Source organism: Scyliorhinus torazame, chromosome 24 (genome assembly GCF_047496885.1).
Source record: "Scyliorhinus torazame isolate Kashiwa2021f chromosome 24, sScyTor2.1, whole genome shotgun sequence".
Taxonomy (NCBI): domain Eukaryota; kingdom Metazoa; phylum Chordata; class Chondrichthyes; order Carcharhiniformes; family Scyliorhinidae; genus Scyliorhinus; species Scyliorhinus torazame.
Window position 1 is genome coordinate 14,184,211 of NC_092730.1, and position 17,463 is coordinate 14,201,673.

At 47.3% G+C, this 17,463-nt stretch overlaps 1 protein-coding gene and 1 long non-coding RNA gene across 2 annotated transcripts in view; one reads left to right on the forward strand and one right to left on the reverse strand.

Annotated features, from left to right (window-relative positions):
• LOC140399903 (breast cancer metastasis-suppressor 1 homolog) overlaps positions 1–1,884 on the reverse strand; it is a 90,115-nt gene extending 88,231 nt beyond the window's left edge. The window contains exon 1 of the mRNA XM_072489383.1: positions 1,382–1,884. The gene's annotated coding sequence lies outside the window, so the exon portion shown is untranslated. The remainder of the gene's footprint in view (positions 1–1,381) is intronic.
• On the forward strand, positions 1,698–8,079 carry LOC140399904 (uncharacterized). Its single transcript, XR_011937918.1, has 3 exons — positions 1,698–1,783; positions 1,879–2,098; positions 4,527–8,079. It is a non-coding gene; the product is annotated as an uncharacterized lncRNA (long non-coding RNA).
• Positions 8,080–17,463: the final 9,384 nt, after the last annotated feature.

Consider the following 17,463-nt stretch of genomic DNA (forward strand, 5'->3'; position numbering starts at 1 on the left):
AAGTGAACCCAGACACAGATATACATTATACAGATGTATAAATGTGAACCCAGACACTGATACACATTATACACATGTATAAAAGTGAACCCAGACACTGATACACGTGTATAAAAGTGAACCCAGACACTGACACACGAGTATAAAAGTGAACCCAGACACTGATACACATTATATACATGTATAAAAGTGAACCCAAACAGTGGTATACACTATACACATGTATAAGTGAACCCAGACACTGATATACATGATACACATGTATAAAAGTGAGCCCAGACACTGATACACATTATACACATGTATAAATGTGAATCCAGACACTGATATACATTATACACATGTATAAAAGTGAACCCAAACAGTGGTATACATTATACACATGAATAAAAGTGAACCCAAACACTGATACACATTATACACATGTATAAATGTGAACCCAAACACTGATATACATTATACACATGTATAAAAGTGAACCCAGACACGGATATACATGATACACATGTATAAAAGTGAACCCAAACATTGATACACATTACACACATGTATAAAAGTGAACCCAAACACTGATACACATTATACACATGAATAAAAGTGAACCCAGACACTGATACAGATTATACACATGTATAAAAGTGAACGCAGACACGGATATACATTATACACATGTATAAAAGTGAGCCCAGACACTGATACACATGAATAAAAGTGAACCCAGACACTGATACACATTATACACATGTATAAATTGAACGCAAGCACTGATATACATTATACACATGTATAAATGTGAACCCAGACACTGATATACATTATACACATGTATAAAAGTGAACCCAGACACTGATATACATTATACACATGTATAAATGTGAACCCAGACACTGATATACATTATACACATGTATAAAAGTGAACCCAGACACTGATACACATTCTACACATGTATAAAAGTGAACCCAAACACTGATATACATTATACACATGTATAAAAGTGAACCCAAACACTGATATACATTATACACATGTATAAAAGTGAACCCAGACACTGATACACATTATACACATGTATAAAAGTGAACCGAGACACTGATATACATTACACACATGTATAAAAGTGAACCCAAACACTGATATACATTATACACATGTATAAATGTGAACCCAGACACTGATATACATTATACACATGTATAAAAGTGAACCCAAACACTGATATACATTATACACATGTATAAAAGTGAACCCAAACACTGATATACATTATACACATGTATAAAAGTGAACCCAAACACTGATACACATTATGCACGGATATATAAAGAGGATGCACTGATAATAAAGAAGAATACGGCAGTTAAAGGTCGGGGAAACTCACCGCTCCGGGCCCGGCTCCTCAGAGGCTCCAGTTTCTGAGCCAGCGGCGCGAGTGTGGGGAGACGGTGAAGGGAAGTGGCAGTAAATGTGTTTTTATTGATGTGTGTGTAAACATATATATATCTATAGTTTTGGGAGCGTTTTGCGGCCTGTTTGCCGTTTGAAATTTGAATAGGATTTGAAAGCAAACTGCCGGGCCCGCCTCGCTCTGAGGGTAACGGTCGGCGCCGCGCGCGCGTCAGGGGGCGACACTGAGTCTGCGCGGGCGGCTGGCGGGGCGCTGTGAGTCTGCGCTGGGGCGCGCGGGGCGGTACTGAGTCTGCGCCGGAGTGGGGACTGAGTTGGCGCGGCCGACCAGTGGCGCTCGCAGCGAGAGGATAGTCTGATCCGCCCAGCTGTCGCGGTGAGTTGACTTCTTAAGTTTCCGCACTCATTTTTCTGGCACTTTGGCTTTGGGGTGTTCATTTATTTATTCATCAGATTGTTTGTTTGTTCCAGCGTCCGGGTGCTTCGCACCAACTTCGCCGACGGGGTGATGGGAGGCTGGAAGCCCGCTCTCTGATTCCGTCACCTGAGGGCACCTCCTCCCTTTGTGACAGATTTGATTGACGGCCGTCCGGGTCAGTGTGGGCGCAGCCTCCCTTTGTGATAAGGTTGATTGACGGACGGCCCGGCCAATCGGCGCGCCGGCAACCGCTCCCAGATTGACGAATCTCCGGTAAATATGGGCGCCGCCTTCCTTTGTGACGTGATTGATTGAAGGCCGCCCTGACCATTCGGCGCGCCAATTCCCGCCCTCAGAGTGGTTGATTGATGGGCCCGTTCTCTGAATCCGTCAACTGAGGGCACCTCCTCCCTTTGTGACAGATTTGATTGACGGCCGTCCGGGTCAGTGTGGGTGCAGCCTCCCTTTGTGACAGGTTTGTTGACGGCCAATTGGCGTGCAGGTCTCCGCCCTCTGACTGGCGGCAGTTCCGGTCCTGTGCGCAGCCTGCCTTGGTGACCCGTTTGATTGGCGGCCGTCCTGGCCAATCGGCGCGCCATTTCCCGCCCCAATACTGGTTGATTGACGGCAGTGTCGGTCAATCTGGGCGCGGCATCCCTTTGTGGCCAATGGCGGAGACGCTGCACCTCCTGTCTGCCCAATCACGGTAGCAGGGCGGAGACGGGCCGGGCGAGGAGTGTGGATTGGGTCAAGATGGACTTCTTGCTCTGCCGGATTGCGCCTGCTGCCACCTGCAGGTTTGCTGCTGGGGAGGACCATGGGCGGGGGAGATCATGGTTTGCAGCCTGGAATCATTGAAGATCAATCTCCAGGACACTGCTCCAAGTGTTGCCCTGGAGAAATATTGCAGGGACGTTGGAAAAGATTTTGGGTGTTTATTTTCTTTCCCCCAGTTGTTAGAAACATTGAAAACGGAAAGGCAGGGCAGCACAGTGGTTAGCACTGCTGCCTCACGGCACCGAAGTCCCAGGTTCGATCCCGGCCCCGGGTCACTGTCCGTGTGGAGTTTGCACATTCTCCCCGTGTCTGCGTGGGTCTCACCCCCACAACCCAAAGATGTGCAGGGTGGGTGGATTGGCCACGCTAGATTGCCTCTTAATTGGGAAAAAAAAAAGAATTCGGCACTCTAAATTTATTGTTAAAAATTAAAAACGGAAAGCCTGTGTCAGTCCGGCGTCATCCAATTGGATAATGAGCATTTGTGCCACCCAATTGGCGTAGTAAGGCACCTTTGGATTATTTCGCCGTAGGTCAATCAACATGCTGGGGGTTACCGCTGTGGCGGCCAAAGGCTGGGAATCTTACGGCGAGTAACACACCACCTCCAAAAAAGCTTGTCAACCAACTACAAGGCACAAGTCAGGAGTGTGAGGGAATACTCCCCACTTGCCTGGATGAGTGCGGCTCCAACAACACAAGCTCGACGCCATCCAGGGCAAAGGAGCCCCGCTTGACTGGCACCCCTTCCACAAACGTTCAAACCCTCCACCACCAACGCACAATGGCAGTCCTGTTCGCCATCTACAAGATGCAATGCAGTAACTCACCAAGGCTCCTTAGCACCTTCCAAACCCACTTCTACCATCTAGAAGGACAAGAGCAGCAGATACCTGGGAACCCTGCCACCTGGAGGTTCCCCTCCGAGTCACTCACCGCCCCGACTGGGAAATATATCGGCCGTTCCTTCACTGTCACTGGGACAACATCCTGGAACCCGCTCCCTAATAGCACAGTGGGTGATTCTACTCGAGGACTGCAGTGGTTCAAGACGGCAACTCACCACCACATGCTGGACAATTATTGCTGGCCTAAACAGCGACACCCACATCCCGTAAACAAATTTTTAAAAAATGTGGCATTATTGGCTGGGCCCAGCGTTTGTTGTCCACCCCTTATTGCCCCTTTGGAAGGGGCGGTGAGCCGTCCTTGTGAAGTCCCGTGCAGTGTGGGTCCATCCACAGTGCTGTCAGACGGGGTGGCCCAGGTCTCTGTCCCAGCAGACAGTAAAGGAACGGCTGGTGTGATTCCAAGGCATGCGACTTGGATGGAGGAGGGGGTGGGGAGACCTACAGGTGGGTGTCTTTCCCCCTTTGCGTCTGCTGGGCCCCGGCCCTCGAAGGTGTGCAGTGGCCACGGGTTTGGAAGCTGCCGCCGCCTGAGTCGGTGTCTTGCGTGTGGCACGCACACCGCTGCTGCTGTGCGTCGGTGGGCGTAAATGTGAATCAAGTCATGTGCTGAAACCTCCAGGTCGCAATTGAAATGAAATGAAAATCGCTTATTGTCACGAGTAGGCTTCAATGAAGTTACTGTGAAAAGCCCCTAGTCGCCACATTCCGGCGCCTGTTCGGGGAGGCTGGTACGGGAATTGAACCGTGCTGCTGGCCTGCCTTAAAAGCCAGCGATTTAGCCCAGTGAGCTAAACCAGACAAGGCACATTTAAGATCGTTCGAGGCAAACCAGAGGGAATCTGCATTTCTGTGGCGCCTAGCTCTCACAACCCCAACAGCTAATTAAGTACTTGAGACCTAGACACTGTTACACTGTAGGAAACTCAGCAGCCAAATTTGCGCACAGCAAGCTCCCACAAGCAGTAAATGTTGCAATGATCAGTTAATCCTTTTCTTTGTGATTTTGGTTGAAGGGTAAATAAAGGCCCCAGGACAGGGGAGGGGTCGTCATCATTGGTGACCTGGAAGGTAAGCTGCCTGAAAGGATGGTGGAAGCTGGTTCAAAACAAGAAATAGAGTGAAAAAAAATGATGCTCAGCCACTTCGTAAAATAAAAAGAGATGCAGCCTGTCGGCCTGAGCTGTCAAGATGCTTTATGACTGCCGTATATACATTAAATTGCTACTTATGCCTGCAAGTCTGTAGATTTCAATGTTCCCACTAGTACAGTAGCCTTCTAGTCACTCAGTGATCACCATGCTATGATCCCAGAAATATAAGAGAATCCATCGAATCGCTACAGTGTAGAAGGAGGCCATTCAGCCCATCGAGTCTGCACCGACCCTCCGAAAGAGCACTCCACCTCGGCTGACCCTGTGCATTGATCATGGCCAATCCTCCTAACCTGCACATCTTTGGACTGTGGGAGGAAACCGGAGCACCCGGGGGAAACCCACGCGGACACGGGGAGAACGTACAGACTCCGCCCACACACTCACCCGAAAACGGAATCGAAGCCGGGTTCCCTGGCACGGTGAGGCAGCGGCGCTAGTTGCTATGCCGCTGTGCAAAAATGTCGTCTTGTCGTTGGCAGTCCTTCAGTCCTGGGATTCGGAAGGCAATTAGTCTGTTATCTGAAAAGGAAGAATGTGCGTGGTTACGGGAGAAGGCTCTCAAGGGAGTTGCTCATAAGGCGAGACTGTGAGGTCTAAGACCTAAAGCTTTGTGAACGGAAACCATTAAGCGGCCCTCGAGCACTGTCCTCCGAATTGGGAAGCCGGTGATTCGAAACACGGCTAGTCCCCAAAGGGTTAAAGGGACAGCATGTCCGCATACACAGGACAGTTGGCGAATGAGGCCCGGCACGTTCATTAGCATTCATCTGAATGCCTACAGTCCGAATGCAAAGGAACTCCAGGCAGATGCAAGGAAGGAGGGGGAATTTGGAGAGCCACATGCCTAACCAGACAACGTGGCTGTTGGGTATCCATAGCCGCCGTAAGACCTCCCCTCGTTGTACTTCTCCCATTTACTCTGCACTGAGACGCGTCTCTACGGCATTGAGGGGGAAAAAATAGACTGGAGGCTGGATCCTGTCCACCCACCCACTTCTATTCCCCGCCCCGCACCCCTGTTTGACCTTCGGAAAGGAGCCTTTGCTTATCTGGGAGGTGAGAGGTCAGACTGAATTTTTAAAAATGTTCCCCTCTGCTATTTGCATCTGATTGCCTGACCAAGCAGAGGTGATCCGGGCGACGTGCATGGGCAGCCTGGAGCACGAGGTCCGTCAGACACTTCAGAACCCAGCTGAATAAAACGCACTGTGGTCTTTACAAATTTGGGACGTCCCGCAGCTTTTCGCGGCCAAACAAAAGTGCACTGCAAGCCCAGTCCACCGTTGTAGTGTAGGAACGCACTCTGTGCACAGCAGGGTCCCACAATCAGCAGTGAGGTACAATCTGTTTTGAATGCCGTTGGCCGAGGGATGGACGCTGCATCCAGGACACCGGGTGCGTGGGGGAAATGGGGGGTGGCCTTTCACCGTGGCTTCTCCGATACCGTGGCCGCAGGAACGGTTACATCCAGCTGAGAGGGTAGACGGGGCAGCGGAATACTCCCAACTACACTTTTGGGATTTGGAGGTGAGGGTACTCCCAAGACCGAGCCACAACTGACACCTCCAGAAGCACCGGCAGTGCCAACACACACAGCCCAGAGGACCCCTGGACCGAACTTTCTCCTTGGATAAATTAGCCATGAGGTTGGTGTGTAATTAATGAGGCTTACATTATCACCCTGTGCTGCACATAAGCTTAGGGATGAAGAGTCTTAATTTGTATGCAACATTCAAAGATTCATGGGAGTTTGGGGTATGTAGTTGTAAAGTTGGAGTCCCTTTAAGTGTCAAATAGTGCAATATATCTTTAAGAAACTTGCTGATGTTCAGGAAGGTCGTCTGAGACCAGGTGTTCCAGTTACAAATTGTAGTTCGCAGTTAAAGGGGTCATCAAAATACTACGCTGATTAGCTCGAGCAAGACGGCTCTCTGGTCAGAAGATGCCAATTGAGGTTAGCTTGTGGGAACGTCAGGAGCACTCTCTTCCCATTGGTAAAGAGTTACAAATATTGGGTGAGACGTCGTCAGTCGTGTTGACAGGAGGTGCACGCACTGAGCGTCCTGCAGAATAGGGGTGCATCACTGCAGGTGATGCACTTGCCAAGGGATAGCATTTGTTACAGGACACTGGCTGGGAAGTATCTTGCTCCAAGAGAAGAGTTAGGAGCACGTGAGGGGGAAGTTAATGTTTTTGTAGGACACTGCCACTTGAGGGGTATTTGTCACAGGTTGAAGAAAAAGATTGGAGGAGAAACTACTTCTCCCAAAAGGTTGTGAATCTGTGGAATTCGCTACCCCAGAGTGAGGTGGATGCTGGGACAGTGAGTAAATTTAAGGAGTTAGACAGATTTTTAATTGGTAATGGGTTGAAGGGTTATGGAGAACGGGCAGGACGGTGGAATTGAGGCCAGGATGGGATCAGCCATGATCACATTGAGGGTGTTGCTCGGGAGGCTAAATTGCCGACTCCCGCTCCTGGGTCAAGTGTTCTCGGGAGGAGATGTGCTCGCTGATTTTGCAATCCAGCTCTTGTCCTATAACATTTTCGGTAGCAGATGAGGAACATATGCAGCATGATAGAATGGCGGATCAGACTTGATGGGCCGAATGGCCTAATTCTGCTCCTATATCTTATAAGAATCCAGGATAGACATCAGTATTAGAGGGTGGTGCAGTGGTTAGCATCACGTCACCGAGTACCCGGGTTTGATCCCGGACCCAGGTCACTGTCTGTGTGGAGTTTGCACATTCTCCCTGTGTCTGCGTGGGTTTCACCCCCACAACCCAAAGATGTGCAGGCTTGGTGGATTGGCCATGCTAAATTGCCCCTTAATTGGGGAAAAAAAATAATTGGTTACTCTAAATTTATTTAAACAAAGAAGTCAGTATTAGAATTCGATATTAGGGCCAGTGGTAATTGCCTTAACAGAGAGTGAATCTAAAATGTATAACCACTTAGCTGCCGAGGAATTGTTAAATCAGTTCAAGTCCAGCTTGGGGAAAATCAGTACTGAATTACAGTGTTCGTCACTTTGAGGAGAGCTGCAGTTTTTGTTAGGAAGCTGTTTTCAATGCACACAGCAGGCAGCTGTAGTGTGCAACATGAGAGCGACAGAGAGGGAGAGAAGCACTCAGCAAGTAAGTAGCTTCAGCAATTAAGGTGGACTACGACTTGATTTGCAGTCTCAAAGCTGTAACGGGATTTGTATGCATGTTAAAGATAAGTTGATGAGGTTCAATTCTGAAAGGACGTGGTGAGACAAAGGACTCTGTTCGGGGAGCCGAGAAGAGGAGACCCCAGAAGTCATCAGATCCATGGGAAAGACGGTGCTTCAGAACATGCCTCGCCTAGCAAAATGTTGAATATCAATCCCTATTGTCCAATAAACCTGGTTAATTTGCAGTCTAAATGAGTGATTGTCTTTTTTTGCCAATAACATTATTCCTCGACAAGAATTTTCTTATTCTGAGGTTTGGTAGAGTCCAACTCCCAACAGTGGGGAGTATAGCAACTGAACATGGAAATCCAGAGCTCCAGATGGTCCATGCACTCTGTTGGAAAGCAAGTTTGGATGGGCATTAGACAGGGGAAGAAGAAAGGAAGTGAGTGGGGAAAGTTTCTAAAAATATCCCAAAGCATTTTCTACTATTAAACCCTGCATCAGCAACATCCTTGGGGTTACCATTGACCAGAAACTAAACTGCACCCAGCCATATAAATTCTGTGGCTACCAGAGCAGGTCAGAGGCTGGGAATCCTGCGGAGAGTAACTCCCCTCCTGACTCCCCACTCCCCCAAGCCTGTCCATCCACCATCTACAAGGCACAAGTCAGGAGTGCGAGGCAATAGTCTCCACTTCCCTGGATGAGTGAAGCTCCAACAACACTCCAGAAGCTCAACACCATCTAGGACAAAGCAGCTCTGCTTGATAGGCACCCCATCCACCACCTTCAACATTCACTCCCTCCACCACTGACGCACAGTGGCAGCAGTGTTTACCATCTACATACAAGGTGCACTGTAGAAACTCGGCAAGGATCCATCGACAGCACCTTCCAAACCCTCAACGACTACCATCTAGAAGGACAAGAGCAGCAGGCGCATGGGGAACTCCACCACCTGCAAGCTGCTCTCCAAGTCACCATCCTGACTTCAAAATATATCGGCCATTCACTGTTGCTGGGTTAAAATCCGGGCAGCACGGTGGCGCAGTGGTTAGCACTGCTGCCTCACGGCGCCCAGGTCCCAGGTTCAATCCCGTCTCTGGGTCACTGTCCGTGTGGAGTTTGCACATTCTCTCCGTGCTTGCGTGGGCTTCGCCCCCACAATCCAAAAGATGTGCCGGGTAGGTGGATTGGCCACACTAAATTGCCCCTTAATTGGAAAAAATGAACTGGATACTCTAAATTTATATTTTATATAAATGCTGGACGCCCTCCCTAACACAGTGTGGGTGTACCTACACCTGGACATCAGTGTTGAAGAAAACAGCTCGTCACCACCTTCTCGGGGGCAATTAGGGGTGGGCAGTATATGCTGGCCCACATCCCATTTCTTGTCATTGTTGGTTGAGAGAGGCACAGTGGTCCCAGAGCACAGGAAATCTTCCTGCCACTTCTTCCAATAGTAACTGGGATCTTTAATATCCACCTGAAGCAGTGGACCGAACTTTGATTCAATGTCAGATCTGAAGAATGGTACCTCTCCGTCAGGTCCAGGTTGTGCGTTCAGACCCTGGAGTCAACCACCAACCTTGTATTTTTCTAGTCAGGATGTGCGATTTGTTCACCAATTGAACAACCTGATACCAGTGGGACAGTGTGTCAGCTTCGGTGAAAGCAATGCTCCCCCTATTTTAATGCTTCAGTCTTTGTCTGACTCCCAAGAATGAAAATTTGAGCGGTATGTTAAGAAGACGGCTGATGGTGATGAATGCCAGGTTATCCCAGAAAGGAAACACCTGTCCTCAACTATATTTTGCAATTTGGAATAATGTGTGGGAAAATTTGGAAATCCGAGAATGATATCCCAGATATTTTGTGATGATTTTAAATAAATGTTTGTGAATGAAATAAACAACAAAAAAAGCACACTGAACTAACTCCATGGCTACACACAGTATCCCTGACTTCACCCATTTCCAAACACCTTAATTTCCCTAACTTCGGAGCTAATGCTCCCTAAGCAACATCCTATAGGTTTTTTTTAAACTTAAGCAAAATCCAATAATAGTTACCACAACTGGCAGTTATATCTTTTGGGGTTTCTTCTGATGTCGGACAAAACTGGTTGTTCCATGCAGGCTTTCTTCATAAACAGCTTGCTGGGAGTTCAGACAGCTATTTCTGCTGGGGTTTGAGGTCTCAAATACAGCAAAGTTTGCCTCAGTTGAATTACTCCTGGCATAACGTTTTTCCCCTTTTGATCTTCCCTTATCTGAACTAACCGCTTCAGAAGTCGGAAGTTAATTACCTTCATTTCGTGAGTCCACCTTTTAGAATGTGGTAAAATGGCTAACAGCCTGAATCTTAGGCCCGATACAGAATTGGACTCTTTAAATTAAGAATTGGACACTTTAAATTAAAGGCACAGTCCCAAAGACCGACCTGATAGGAAGTCAAACAGCTAAACTCGAATACACTGGACAGTCAGAGAGCTGGGGTAAATCTGGGCCTGTTCCGTAACCAGGACATCGGGAGATAACCCCATTCAAATGGATCGATTGTTGTGGATTGCCCAGATGAAGCCAGACTTTCTGGCACCCAGATTTCCTGCCATCACCTTTTATATGGGATAAGGTTACGTGCAGACATTTCACCTGAGGGTGGGTTCCTGGTGTCCTGCAGAGTTGCGATCAGCAACTCCATTGGGTGTTGCAATCCCCTCCCAGTGACCTCATTGGCTGAGGGCCAGAGAAACCTTTAGAAGGGGTTTGGGAAGGGACACTCAGGGACCCTCCTCAGCGAAGACTGAACACCGAGGCAACTGAGAAGAGTTAACGGCGGACCAGAGAACGGGCGGAAGAAGCGAGTGAGGCCCACCTTAGACGAGGGACTGGAGGCTCGGACCTGCAGCTCGATCAAGTTCACCGGCATGGGTACTGTCAGAATCTTGGGCAAAATATATTTTGGGAGGACGATAGTTGTGACTAAATTTGGGTTGAATCATGAACCCGTGTTTCTCCTTTGTTCATCTTGCAAATAAGGGCGCCTGGGTAAAATGTGTTACGAATAAATTGGTCGACGTGTCTGCTAATTTAGAGACAAAAAATGTAATTGCAAAATTATCACCTTGTCTTCTTTTGAACTTCTGACATCAAACTCTTGATGTTCTATTTCCCCATTGTCTCTAGCTCGCTTCAGGTAAACATCTATTTGCAGTGTTGCTGGGCTCGCCAACATTCAGAAACACCAGTTCCATTAACCTAGCCAAACAGTCCCTGTCACTACACCACTTCCGTCACTACACCGCTTCCATAGCTTTTAAAAACACAACCAGCAGAACACATTCCAATTTACTGGATTTCCTTGATTGTTCAAGTTACCACAATTTTTCCTGACCGGTACCAGAGCAGCTGAGCGATTATGGCAGAGAGGCGTCACCCAGGTAGGGGGTGGCTGGGAGTGGGAGCACAAGACTCGGGAATGGGGGACGCTCATGTTAACGGCACAGATTCTGCAAAAGAAGACCAACGTTTACCTTTTCACTGACATTTTTTAGCAGCAGCAACTAGGCCTTGGGGAGCAGTCCATTAGCCCACCAACAGAGAAAACAAGGATTTAAAGGGGTTTCGCAGCTATCAGAAATCAGCCCGAGCTCCACGACAGCCACTGCTGCCTCCGAGCTCGGAATCCCTAAACCTTGTTTTGTGACTCCAGTGGGGGTCACGCCCCACAGTTTGGGTAGCCCTCAGTTGGAGCTTTCAGGGCACAGCAAGTAGAAATAAGGGAACCATGCCTAGTGACAGAATCAGATCACCTGATTCTCAACTTGGTCAACACGAGGACACATGATCCACATTGTCATGTGAGAGTACCCTTTAAGAAATGTAACTTTAAGAAATGTAACTTTAAGAAATGGATCTGCTCATGTTACTGCAGTGATGTCAGAGTGTGGGTGGAGCTGAGCTACTTCTAGGTACTCTACTTCTGCTTTTTAGTTTCAGTTTGAGAAAGCTTGGGTGTCTGTGTTTTTCAGTGAGCTGAATCTGAAGTTAAAAGTGAGCTGCACTGCTGTGATCTCTGCCATCCAAAGACTATCTATGGATCATTTGGTGAATTCAGAAGAATTATAAATGTTTTCAGTCTTGAATGTAAACCCTAATGTGCTCCTGTTTGAAGGTTTGTTAAGTCTTTTGGATGTTAAAAGGACAGCATACAGATTACTTCGTGTTGTATTCTTTGGGGGGTGTATTTGATTTACTGGTTGCTAAGATATTCACTGTTTGTTTTAAAAAGGTTAACTTGAGTTCATAAAATAAATATTGTTTTGTTTTAAAAAAAACACTGGTCCATTTCTGCTGTCCCACACCTGTAGAGTGGGCCGTGTGCTCCCCATACCACAATCTATTAAAAGTTGTGGGTCAGGTGAACTCCATGATACACTTTGGGGTTCTCTAAACTCTGGGCCATAACAACATCTAACGGAAAGTCAAAATATTTCCCCCATCGACCAATGGGCGCACAACAGCTAACCAGCAGAGAGAACAATGACGTTGAATTATAGAACTGCATCATATCAGCTGAGGAATGAGGTTGTGTAGGGCGGCACGGTGGGGCAGTGGTAAGCACTGCTGCCTACGGCGCTGAGGATCTGGGTCACTGTCCGTGTGGAGTTTGCACATTCTCCCCGTGTCGGCGTGGGCCTCACCCCCACCACCCAAAGATGTGTAGGTCAGGTGGGTTGGCCACACAAAATTGTCCCTTAATTGGGAAAAAAAAAAAATTGGGTACTCTAAATTTAGGGGAAAAAAGGAATGAGGTTTTACAAGCGGGAATGATTGTTCCTTGGGAAACAGACCCAACAGAGAGATGTGACCTAATAGGCTACAGGCCGGAGTTCATCCACAAGGCATTGAGATGCACGCATGGACTTAACAGTAGCAGACACGATTGAATCATTCTCTTTAACCCACTGTGCACTCAACATAGAATCCCTAAAATGCAGAGGGTGGCCATTCGGCCCATTCGCCTCTGCATCGACCATTCAAAAGACCACCCAACCTAGGCCCATTCCCCCATCCCATTCCTGCAACCCACCCTAAGGGGCAATTTAACATGGCCAATCCACCTAACCACATCTTTGGACATTAAAGCACAAATTTACCACGGCCAATCCACCTAATCTGCACATCTTTGGACTGTGGGAGGAAACCGGAGCACCCGGATGAAACCCACGCAGACAGGGGGAGAAAGTGCCAACTCCACAGTGCCAACTCCACACAGACCTTTCACCCAAGGCTGGGTCCCTGGCGTGGTGCTGTGAGGCAGCAGCGCTGAACACTGGGCCATCATTCTTATCAAAGTTTTACTCCAGGTTCACATCCAGGCCTGCATCCTTCTGGTAAGACACTCTATTTCATATTAAATCTTCCTTCCGGCTTGTGGTTTTACTTCAGACCTCTGCGGTATCAAGAGAACGGCACCCAGACTTGCAGAAGAGGATTAGTTAGATCTTTTTGGACAGAGTTCATTGGAATCCTCCATCCAGGCTGCCAGAATCCAAAGTAAATCAAACTGGAATCTCGTGACTCTGAAAAACGTTCCAGTGGGAACCGATCCAATCACCACCTGTTACCGGGCAGAGCACAGCCTTTTGGGCCCATTCATTGGCCACCAGCAAAATCACTCAAACCAAGTCATCACTGATGCTGGCCAATCTGCAATCACCAGCCTCGGGCAGTACAGCCTTCTGGAATCTTCTGATTGCATTTAAGGCACAGGCCACTGCTTCCTTCTGCATGACTTAAAGGTACAGGCTTCCTTAAAGATACACGTCCATTAATCATCCACGGATTAAAAATGTAACAGCAAAAATAAAAGAAAGGAGAAATAAGGTAATAAACAGGAAAGGACCCTTAGAGCGTCTAAAAGCTCGGTGGCAAAGTTTGGTTTAAAGGAACATCTGAAAGCCTTCATAGAATAGAATCATAGAATCCCTACAGTGCAGAAAGAGCCATTCAGCCCATTGAATCTGCACCATCCATTTGAAAGAGCACCCTGCCTCGGCCCTCTTCCCCCATCCTATCCCCATAACCCCGCGCATTGACCGTGGCCAATCCACCTAACCTGCACATCTTTGGACTGTGGGAGGAAACTTTAGCGTCTGGTGAAAACCCACACACACACTGGGAGGATGTGCGAACTGCACACAGACAGTGCCACAAGGCTGGAATTGAGCCAAGGTTCCTGGCGCTGTGAGGCAGCAGTGCTAACCCACTGTGCAACCCTGCCACACACACACACGGGCAGCACCTGACTCTTTAGAACCCCTGTGTATATTTCAAAGAATATCACTGCGGTGTATGTTATATAGAATATCACTCCGATGTATGATGTCGAGAGTAGCAGGTCCTGTGTACATTATAGAGAATAGCAGCCTCTCTCCGATTTGAAGATTAAGTGCTGATGCCAGTGTGGGAACAGTGGCGTTTTACGCCTGCAAAATCGGCGCAAAAGCTGCACCCATCCTCCGTCTGGTGGGGGGCTAGCAGACCCCCGCTTTACCCGTGGATACGGCCGGAGAATTGCCAGGTCCGTGGGCGTGCCTGCACACGGTGGCGGCCTGAAGCGGTCACGCCGTGCTACATGGTGCTGGCCGCGCGCCGACCCGGCCTGCCAAAAACTGCCCCCCTTTGACCAGGCTCGCCACCCCGGACCATCCCCCACCAGTGCCGCCACCAAAGCCCCCCTGCCCGCGGAATGGCTCCCACCCAACGGTGGCTGGAACCCGCCACACCGGAGTTCCCGGAAAAAATAGGATAAGTGTTCCACGCCATCGGGAAATCGGCCCATCGGGTGCGGAGCATCGGGGGAAGGCCTCAGGTGACGTACTGAGGCCATCCCAATGGCGTGCGAGTATGCCGTTTTCGAGGGGGTGGAGCATCGCAAAAGCGGCGCCGCCCCAGATTATGCCGTAAACGGATTCTCCGGCCGTTCACCGAACACGATTCCAGCGTCGGAGACCGCAGTATCCGACCCCATGTGTATATCTTTTTTTAGTGACCAATGCATTTCTCCCAATTAAGGGGCAATTTAGCGCGGCCAATCCACCTACCCTGCACATCTTTGGGTTATGGGAGCGAAACCCATGCAAACACTGGGAGAATGTGCAAACTCCACACGGACAGTGACCCAGAGCCGGGATTGATCCTGGGACCTCGATGCCGTGAGACAGCAGTGCTAACCACTGCGCCACCGTGCTGCCCCCTGTTATTGAAAATATGGAAAGATGTGTCATTTGAAACATGGAAGTGGAATATCTGCTCTGAGAGAAACATGAGAGAATACAGGGAAAGATCCCACAAAGGGTTAACAGCACCTGCCAGGGAAGGATTGTAAAATGCAGATACCCTTGGTCAAGCAGGCTTAGCAAACAAGACAAACAGGATTTTTGTTTGAAGGTAAAAACAATGGTTCACACCTTCGTTGAAGTTAACTATCTTAGTAAGCAGCTGGAAAGGAAAGGATGAGGTTCAGTTGAATTTGGTGACAATTCTAGGTGTGAAATTCTGCTAACACCAGGTAAATTAAAGAAAACTGGAGACTATCAGTCTACGAGAAACATAATTCAAAGCCAAAATCAAAGTCAAAATTATGAGCTGAGGACACAATTGGAAAATAAAACTATAGAAATGAAAGGAATTAAAAGTGACACCTCTTGAAACCAATGCATTTTTGAATATCACAAAGGAACTTTGAATATCACAAAGGACACAATGTAATCAGGTCTATGAGAAGAGGTTATGTCAAAATGAATACTTAGTTGGATTAGAATGTTTAGATCAAAGATACTTTTTACAATCAAAGTGATAGGAGTTACTTTACAATAAAGTCATAAAAACGTAATAACTGTTAGAAAGAGAATATAAACCTAGAGACCAGAGCAGAACCAGAACTCATAAGAACATAAGAACTTGGAACAGGAGTAGGCTATCTGGCCCCTCGAGCCTGCTCCGCCATTCAATGAGATCATGGCTGATCTTTGTGGACTCAGCTCCACTCTCCGGCCCGTACACCATATCCCCGAATCCCTTTATTCTTTAGAAAGGTATATATCTTTTTCTTAAAAGCGTTTAAAGAAGGAGCCTCAACTGCTTCACTGGGCAAGGAATTCCAGAGATTCACAACCCTTTGGGTGAAGAAGTTCCTCCTACACTCCGTCCTAAATCTACCTCCCCTTATTTTGAGGCTATGGCCCCTAGTTCTGCTTTCCCCAACCAGTGGAAACAACCTGCCCGCATCTATCCTATCTATTCCCTTCATAATTTTATATGTTTCAATAAGATCCCCCCGCATCCTTCTAAACTCCAATGAGTACAGTCCCAGTCTACTCAACCTCTCGTCATAATCTAATCCCCTCAACTCTGGGATCAACCTAGTGAATCTCCTCTGCACTCACTCCAGTGCCAATATATCCTTTCTTAGGTAAGGAGACCAAAACTGAACACAAAACGCCAGATGTGGCCTCACCAACACCTTATACAATTGCAGGGAGAAGCAGAGAAGGAACAAGCAGCTCAGACTCAGATTACAGTCAGCTCGGTCATGGGAAAGATGAGACATAGCAGCCGAGCTAAAACAGCTAATACATCTAAGGAAAACCAGAATTTAAAGAGTAGGCAGAGACAGCCAGCAGAGCCAGCTCTCACAGCTCGGTACATTGGAAAGATAGGACATAGCAACCGAGCTCATTAGCGAATACATCTAGAGAAGACCAGATTTTAGAAAGAAGATTGATTGTCAAGTTGGGCCTGAAGGTCCCTTCAACCAACCAGAAGGATCCAGAAGCAAGATCTTTTTCCTTTCTGTAAAGAAAGTAATTGCAGCTTTTAAAAGAAAAAATATAATAATAAAATAACTTAGTTTAACCTGAAACAGTGGTTAATCCAAAGTTTACTTTACTTACTTAGCAATGCGGGACCCAGGATCGATGCTACTAACTGGTAAGTAGATGAAATCTTCGGTGAAGGGATGGGTTACACCGGGGGATAACTTGAAAATACAGTTTGACCTGAATAGCACCCACTGAAGCCTGCATCGGAGTCGGGGAGTGAGAATCCCTGTTCACCATTTAGAATGTCGGCCCTTTTTGGTATAGGGGGACTTCTAACAATAGTGGTGAGTTTTCAACAACACGCCCCATGTGTACATTATAGAGAATAACAGTCCCTGTGTATATTATAGAGAATTACAGTCTATGTGCATATTATAGAGAATAACTGTCTCTGTGTATATTATAGAGAATAACTGTCTCTGTGTATATTATAGAGAATAACAGCTCCTGTGTATATTATAGAGAATAATAGTCCCTGTGTATATTATAGAGAATAACAGCTCCTGTGTATGCTATAGAGAAAAACAATCTCTGTGTATACAATAGAGAATACCAGTCTCTGTTTATATTATAGAGAATAACAGTCCCTGTTTATATTATAGAGAATAACGGTCCCTGTGAATATTATAGAGAATAACAGTCTCTGTGTATATTATCGAGAATAACAGCCCCTGTGTATATTATACAGAATAACAGTCTCTGTGTATATTATAGAGAATAACAGTCCCTGTGTATATTAT